Source organism: Mustela nigripes, chromosome 2, assembly GCF_022355385.1.
Source record: "Mustela nigripes isolate SB6536 chromosome 2, MUSNIG.SB6536, whole genome shotgun sequence".
NCBI classification, from domain to species: domain Eukaryota; kingdom Metazoa; phylum Chordata; class Mammalia; order Carnivora; family Mustelidae; genus Mustela; species Mustela nigripes.
Genome location: NC_081558.1, coordinates 70,257,257 through 70,263,313, shown reverse-complemented (window position 1 = coordinate 70,263,313; position 6,057 = coordinate 70,257,257). Strand labels below are relative to the sequence as shown.

At 41.9% G+C, this 6,057-nt stretch overlaps 1 protein-coding gene and 1 long non-coding RNA gene across 6 annotated transcripts in view; one reads left to right on the top strand and one right to left on the bottom strand.

Annotated features, from left to right (window-relative positions):
- Positions 1-715: 715 nt before the first annotated feature.
- Positions 716-2,076, bottom strand: LOC132009941 (uncharacterized). Its single transcript, XR_009402102.1, has 2 exons — positions 1,964-2,076; positions 716-1,483 (listed from the first exon to the last, which is right to left on the bottom strand). It is a non-coding gene; the product is annotated as an uncharacterized LOC132009941 (long non-coding RNA).
- A 191-nt stretch (positions 2,077-2,267) lies between these two features.
- The window catches only part of ULK4 (unc-51 like kinase 4), a 653,153-nt gene continuing 649,363 nt past the window's right edge, over positions 2,268-6,057 (top strand). For all 5 annotated transcript variants that reach the window (XM_059390725.1, XM_059390726.1, XM_059390724.1 and 2 more), the window contains exon 1: positions 2,268-2,358. The gene's annotated coding sequence lies outside the window, so the exon portion shown is untranslated. The remainder of the gene's footprint in view (positions 2,359-6,057) is intronic.

The window sequence follows — 6,057 nt, the reverse complement described above, 5'->3', positions numbered from 1 at the left end:
TCTTAAAAAAGCTTCATTGGGACACCTGGGTGGCTCAGTGGGTTAAGCCTCTGCCTTCAGCTCAGGTCATGGTCTCAGGATCCTGGGATTGAGCCCCACATCGGGTTCTCTGCTCAAAGGTGAGCCTGCTTCCCCCTCTCTCTCTGCCTGTCTCTCTGCCTATTTGTGATCTTTCTCTCTGTCAAATAAATAAATAAAATCCTAAAGAGAAAGATTTTATTTATCTATCTATTTGAGAGAGAGATACAGTGAAAGAGAGCATGAGAGAAGAGAAGCAGACTCCCCGTGGAGCTGGGAATCCGATGCGGCAATCGATCCTGGTACTCCGGGATCATGACCTGAGTGAAGGCAGTTGTTTAACCTTCTAACTGTTTAATCGTCTACCCTCCTAAAGGAGCCACCCAGGCGCCCCTTTATTTCTTTTTTTAAATCTTTAATAGTGTTTTACTTCTATTTATTTCCACTGGGATAATTTTGTTGTTATTTTTTAAGCTCACTGTCCTTGAACTAAACCCCAAAACAAGTAATTGCCAAATCCCCAATCATAATGAGTAACTTCAAAACACCTTTCTCAGTAAGTGGCAGAGCAATCAGGATAAAGAAACTTAAAGAGGTTTGAAAGATTAGAACATGTCAGTTAATAACCTTGAAAATATGCATATGAAATTCTAAACACAACAAATAAGAAACAGATATTCTTTCCAAACTCCTGTGGAACATTTAAAAATATTAGTAATTTATTAGACCACAAAGGAAATTTCAGTCGCTTCCCCAAACCAAATATATGCAGGCCAACAAGAAGAGCAAAATTCATCTAGTAACAAAGCAAACAAAGGCCCAACTCTTAAATCTCTTGCATTAAAGAAAAACAAAAGAGAATGCAAACTACAGATGCTATATATTTCACATCTATAATGATATTAATAACTTGGAAGTTTTAGCCTGGTTTCTGCCTTGTTTTTGTTTTATTGGTTTGCTTATTTTAATCTCTTTCATATTAGGGTCTTTCCTCATGTATCTTGATATTTGCGGCTACATATACACATGCAAGACTAAGGCATTAAAAGGCTCATTCAGTGTCTATCGCACATTTTGGGGGTTATTGATTAGCGAACTTGGTTTGATAGAAATAAAGCATTAACATAGCTCTTTTATTGGGAGACCTTCTCTTCTGCCAGGTATTTGGCAAATCTCTTCCCCCAACTTTGCCAGTTTTTTTCACCAAAGATTAGAACACTAGCTGCTGCCATCATTGTGGGTAGAAAAAGCCTCAGGGTTCAGAAGGCATTCTTCATTCTCCACTGCTTTCAGCCTTTAGCTCTTGTCGTTTAGAAAGTACTTCCAAGTTCTATCTTGAAAGCAGAAGCGCTGAGAAAGATTCCTGAGAGAGTACGAAGGGTTTTAAGTCAAAGAAGAGCGGCGATTCACCTGAGATCAAAGAGCTGAACAGCTCCTCCACATCCAGTTTTGCAAAGTGTGGCTCCTGTAAGACAGCAACATCCACGTCATCTGGTAAAACTTGATAGAACTGCAACATTTTGGACCTCATCCAGAGGCACAGAATCAGGTGTTCTGTGTATGGGGCCCAGAAACGTGTTTCAACAAGCGTTCCAGGCGATTCTGATGCCAAAGTTTGAGAACCACTGGCCTAACTTGACGGAGGGAAGAGGGGGGCTTGTGTTCACGTGTCTCGTGGCTGGAATTTGAAGACGTGGAATTTTAAAAGCCATATGCAATCAACTCGAGATGGAGGATACGGTCTGTTTTCTCAGGTGCAAGAAGAAAGGTTTTCTCTTTGGTCTTCTATTTTCTTCTAAAGGGAGAGGGACCAGAGACAATCGCTTCTTTCTGAGACATTTGTTACCCAGACTGCGTCGCTTCGTCCCTGAGCTCCGGCAAGTGTCAGAATGGAAGAAGATAGAGGAGGACAGTGTGGGGCAAGAAGAAATAACAAGGTCCCAACCTTTCATAGCCTCCAAACGTGAATCTATAGTCCAAGCAGGTCTCCTTTCCGCCCCAAATCCCAACCACCGCACGCAGTTAGGTTGGACTGACGCTTCGCCACGGCCTCCCCACTTCCGGGCCCTAGCCAATAGGAACTCAAATTGCTCAGCCAGTTAGCGCCCTGCGCTGCTTCCGGCGTTCTGCGCGCTGCCCTGGAGACGGGATGGGCGAATCCAAACGCAGAGGGGTGTAAGACACGCATTACCTAAAACTGCGCTTGCGTGTTCCACTTTGCTCTCTTGCTTCACCCCGGGCCTTGCCCAGTGGACTTGCCTTGAAGGATTAGAACCCCAGAAGCGGGCCTTGGCGGGAGCCTTCCATTGCGTCGGCGGCTTTTCCTCATCGATCGTTCTGGTGAGAAGCAGTGGCAGTTTTAGAGTTTACGAATTTGGGTTTGTGTCTTGCTGAGGGTGCGGGGTACACTACAGGCCTGGAGGGGCGCCATTCACCTACCCTTTCTCCGTGAACCCTGTGTCTCCGGTGTCTTCTTTCTTTGGACTCTGCCTTGTTACCGAGTTAAACTAAAAACCTGAAACAGTTTTCTCGAGGCTTTGGTTCCGGGTACATGGGACACCTTCTCGAGGACTTAGGTGCAAGGGGGATTCGGGGCTGTAGGGTTCGGGAGATGAGCTTTACGGACGTCCCAGATGCGGAGTTTTTCCCCTTAAACCTTGGCGGCGCTTCCCGAATTCTAAGCCGGCCGTGCTTCCAGATGTCGGTGGACGTGGAGAGAAAGAGAGTGAACCAGTTCGCTGGCTGTGAGCTTCTTGGAGTGAGGGGTGTTTACATAGTGATTGAGCACCCGCGCTTTCGAGATCAGGCTAAGCTTAGAGCCTGTAGTTAATTAAGCCTGTCAAGGAGGCGCACCTGTTCAACGCTTGGGCATAGCGCCTGCCACCTTTTACGCCCTCCAAAAAGGTTGTTTTCGTCTGTGGTTAGGGAAGTTGAGCGTGCTTCCGGGGGGTGAGTGAAACCACAGGTGGTTGGGCTTTGCTTCCACAGTTTCTGATTCAATAGGTTTGGGCGGGGGCAAACGGCTAGTTGAGGAGTTAATGGCCTGAAGGTAGAGTTAAGGGAGGGTTCCGGTCTTCATCTGCGTGCCTGCCTCTAGCACCTGGTTAGTTTCAGAGTTGTTGCCTGTAAGCCCAGCCACTGAATCTTAAATGCCTCATTTGGTCCTATGTGTGATTCGTTCTGATTTCTGGCTTCTCTGGTAATACCTTGGTGAGCTTGTAGGTTGAGAGTCTTAAAAGACACGCCACACCTTTAGAAAAATTGGGAAGGCTAAATGGTGGTGTCTGGAAATGCACACTCGGTGAGAACAAAAACAAGCGCGAGGAAGTGATAACTGAAACTCGGGAAAATGATTGCCTTTGGAAAGGATGAAGAGTTGTGATTGCCATAGGCTCAGGAAGGGACTTCGGGAGTAGCAGGCCAAGTGATGTTCTTCACCTGGGTGGTGATCGCAAGGATGTCCCTCTTATAATCATTAAACTATACATTTATTTTGTGGAGTTTTCTGTATTTGTGTTTTATTTTACAATTTAAGAGGTTACATATTTTTAAAAACTCTTATTAGGAAGTCTAAGTGAGAATGGCCTTGGAGTGAGCCAAAAAGACTCTAAAAGCCTGGAATTTCAAACTTGAAACAAAACTTAGAAAATCATCTGATCCAATTCCTATTTTACTTTAAGGAAACTGAGCCTCAGGGAGGGGAAATGTTCCCATAGTAAACCTCTCTTACCTAAGCCAGACTTTGTAATTGGTGAATTTCATTAATTTCAGGCTATGTGGTCTGCCCAGATATCACTACTCAGTAAAAGATTGAAGAAAATAATTTGGCCTGAAGCAAGTTCAAAACTTGAAGATTTCATTTTTTTTCCCTTGTGGCTTAAAACCTTATTTTCAAAGAATGAATTCTTTGTCTTACATAAAAACTTACTTCAACACCTTATCCTGCTGTATCCTAATGTAGCCAATTTGCGAACATTTAAGTAAATGTTAAAGGTCTGGTTATTTTTTTCTGGCTAAATGGCTTTTCCATCTTAACATATTGTCATTTTAATCTTACTTTGGTTATATTACATACTTTGTAATGTTGACCTGTTGCCACAAAATTACTCTTGTCTGGGCTGAATTTTGGTGGGTCATGAGTCAGCACTGTGGTTTTTTTTTTTTTTTTTTTTTTTTTAAGATTTTATTTACTTATTTGACAGAGCTCACAAGTAGGAGAGATGCAGACAGAGAGAGGGGAGGAAGCAGGCTCCCCGCCGAAGCAGAGACCCCGGGATCGTGACCTGAGCTGAAAGCAGAGGCTTTAACCCACTGAGTGACCCAGGCACCCCATCAGCATTGGTTTTTAATGAATGGGTTTTAGGAAGAGAGGAGCATAGAACTTAGTAAAAGTGCTTGTTAAAATAAAATAAATAGATACTACCTGTGCCACTTTTGGATTTTCATTTGATTTAAATTTGAATTTCTTCTACATCTTTTCTACTTAAAATTTAAAGAATTTTGCTCTCAATAGTATGAGTTCTTCTGATTTGACATAGAGACCAGGTTTGTAATCCAAATAACTAAATGTAATTACTAGACTGTACACTTTATAGATTTTTTCCCATTTTGCAGTAAATTTTAATTTCTTTGGAAAATTGAATCATAAAATTAGTTATTCCTAGATTGTTAGATTACTGGTTCCCTATGCCAGGATAAGACAAACTGCTGCCTGTTGGCCAAATCTAGCTCTTAGGTATGTAGGTCATACCTGTTGTGGTATGGCTTACAGCAGAGAATACATTCTGAAGATCTGGTATACAGCATAGTGATTATACTAAACAATAAAGTATTATGTACTTCAAAGTCACTACAAAAATAGATCTTACATGTTCCTACCACAAAAAAATGATAATTATGTGACATGTAGAGCTATTAACTACTGTTATGGTAGTGATCATATTCTTATATATAAATGGATCAAATCACATTGTACACTTTAAACTTAAAGTACATGTCAATTATATCAACACCAAATTGAGATACGTAGATACTATACAGTTAACCCCTTTTAAAATGTACAATTCAGTGATTTTTTTAAAAAAAGATTTTATTTATTTGTTAGAGCACAAGCAGGCAGAGGGAGAGGGGGAAGCAGGCACCCTGCAGAACAGGGAGCCTAATGTGGGGCTTGATCCCAGCACTCTGGGATCATGATTTGAGCTGAAGGCAAAGGCCCAACCATCTGAGCCATCTTGGTGCCCCCAGTGATTTTTTTTTTTTTTTTTAAGATTGTATTTATTGGGGGAGAGAACGAGAGAGTGGGGATGGGAGGGCAGAGGGAGAGGGAGAAGCCGACTCTACACTAAGTAGGGAGCACTAGGGGCTTAATCCCAGGACCCCAAGATCCTGACCTGCACCCAAGGCAGATACTTAACCTACTGAGCCACCTAGGCACCCTGATTCAGGGATTATTCACAAAGTTGTACAACCATTAATACTAATTCCAGAACATTTTCATCTGCCCAAAAAGAAATGCCATACTCATTAACTTCTTTTACATTCTTTTTTTTTTTTTTTTTAAGATTTTATTTATTTATTTATTTGACAGAGAGAAATCACAAGTAGATGGAGAGGCATGCAGAGAGAGAGAGAGGGAAGCAGGCTCCCTGCTGAGCAGAGAGCCCGATGTGGGGCTAGATCCCAGGGTCCTGGGATCATGACCTTAGCCGAAGGCAGAGGCCTAACCCACTGAGCCACCCAGGCGCCCCTTTCTTTTACATTCTTTTTCAAAGAGTTTTGCTATAGGTTCTGACTTACTGGATGCAATGTATAAACAGCTGCTTTTAAAGAATTTCTTACAGCTTACTGGATAATTTCTGGAAACTTTTCTGTAGTCTACCATATGAAATCCTTTCAAAGAGATACCAATTTAAAATTGGTTTTGTGGATCAAGTTAATACTTCGATTATACTGTAAATGTATTGTTCAAGATGCTGAATCCACTGATGTGCTTTAATTCTAAATAAAGAAATTCTAAATAAAGAAATTCTAAATAAA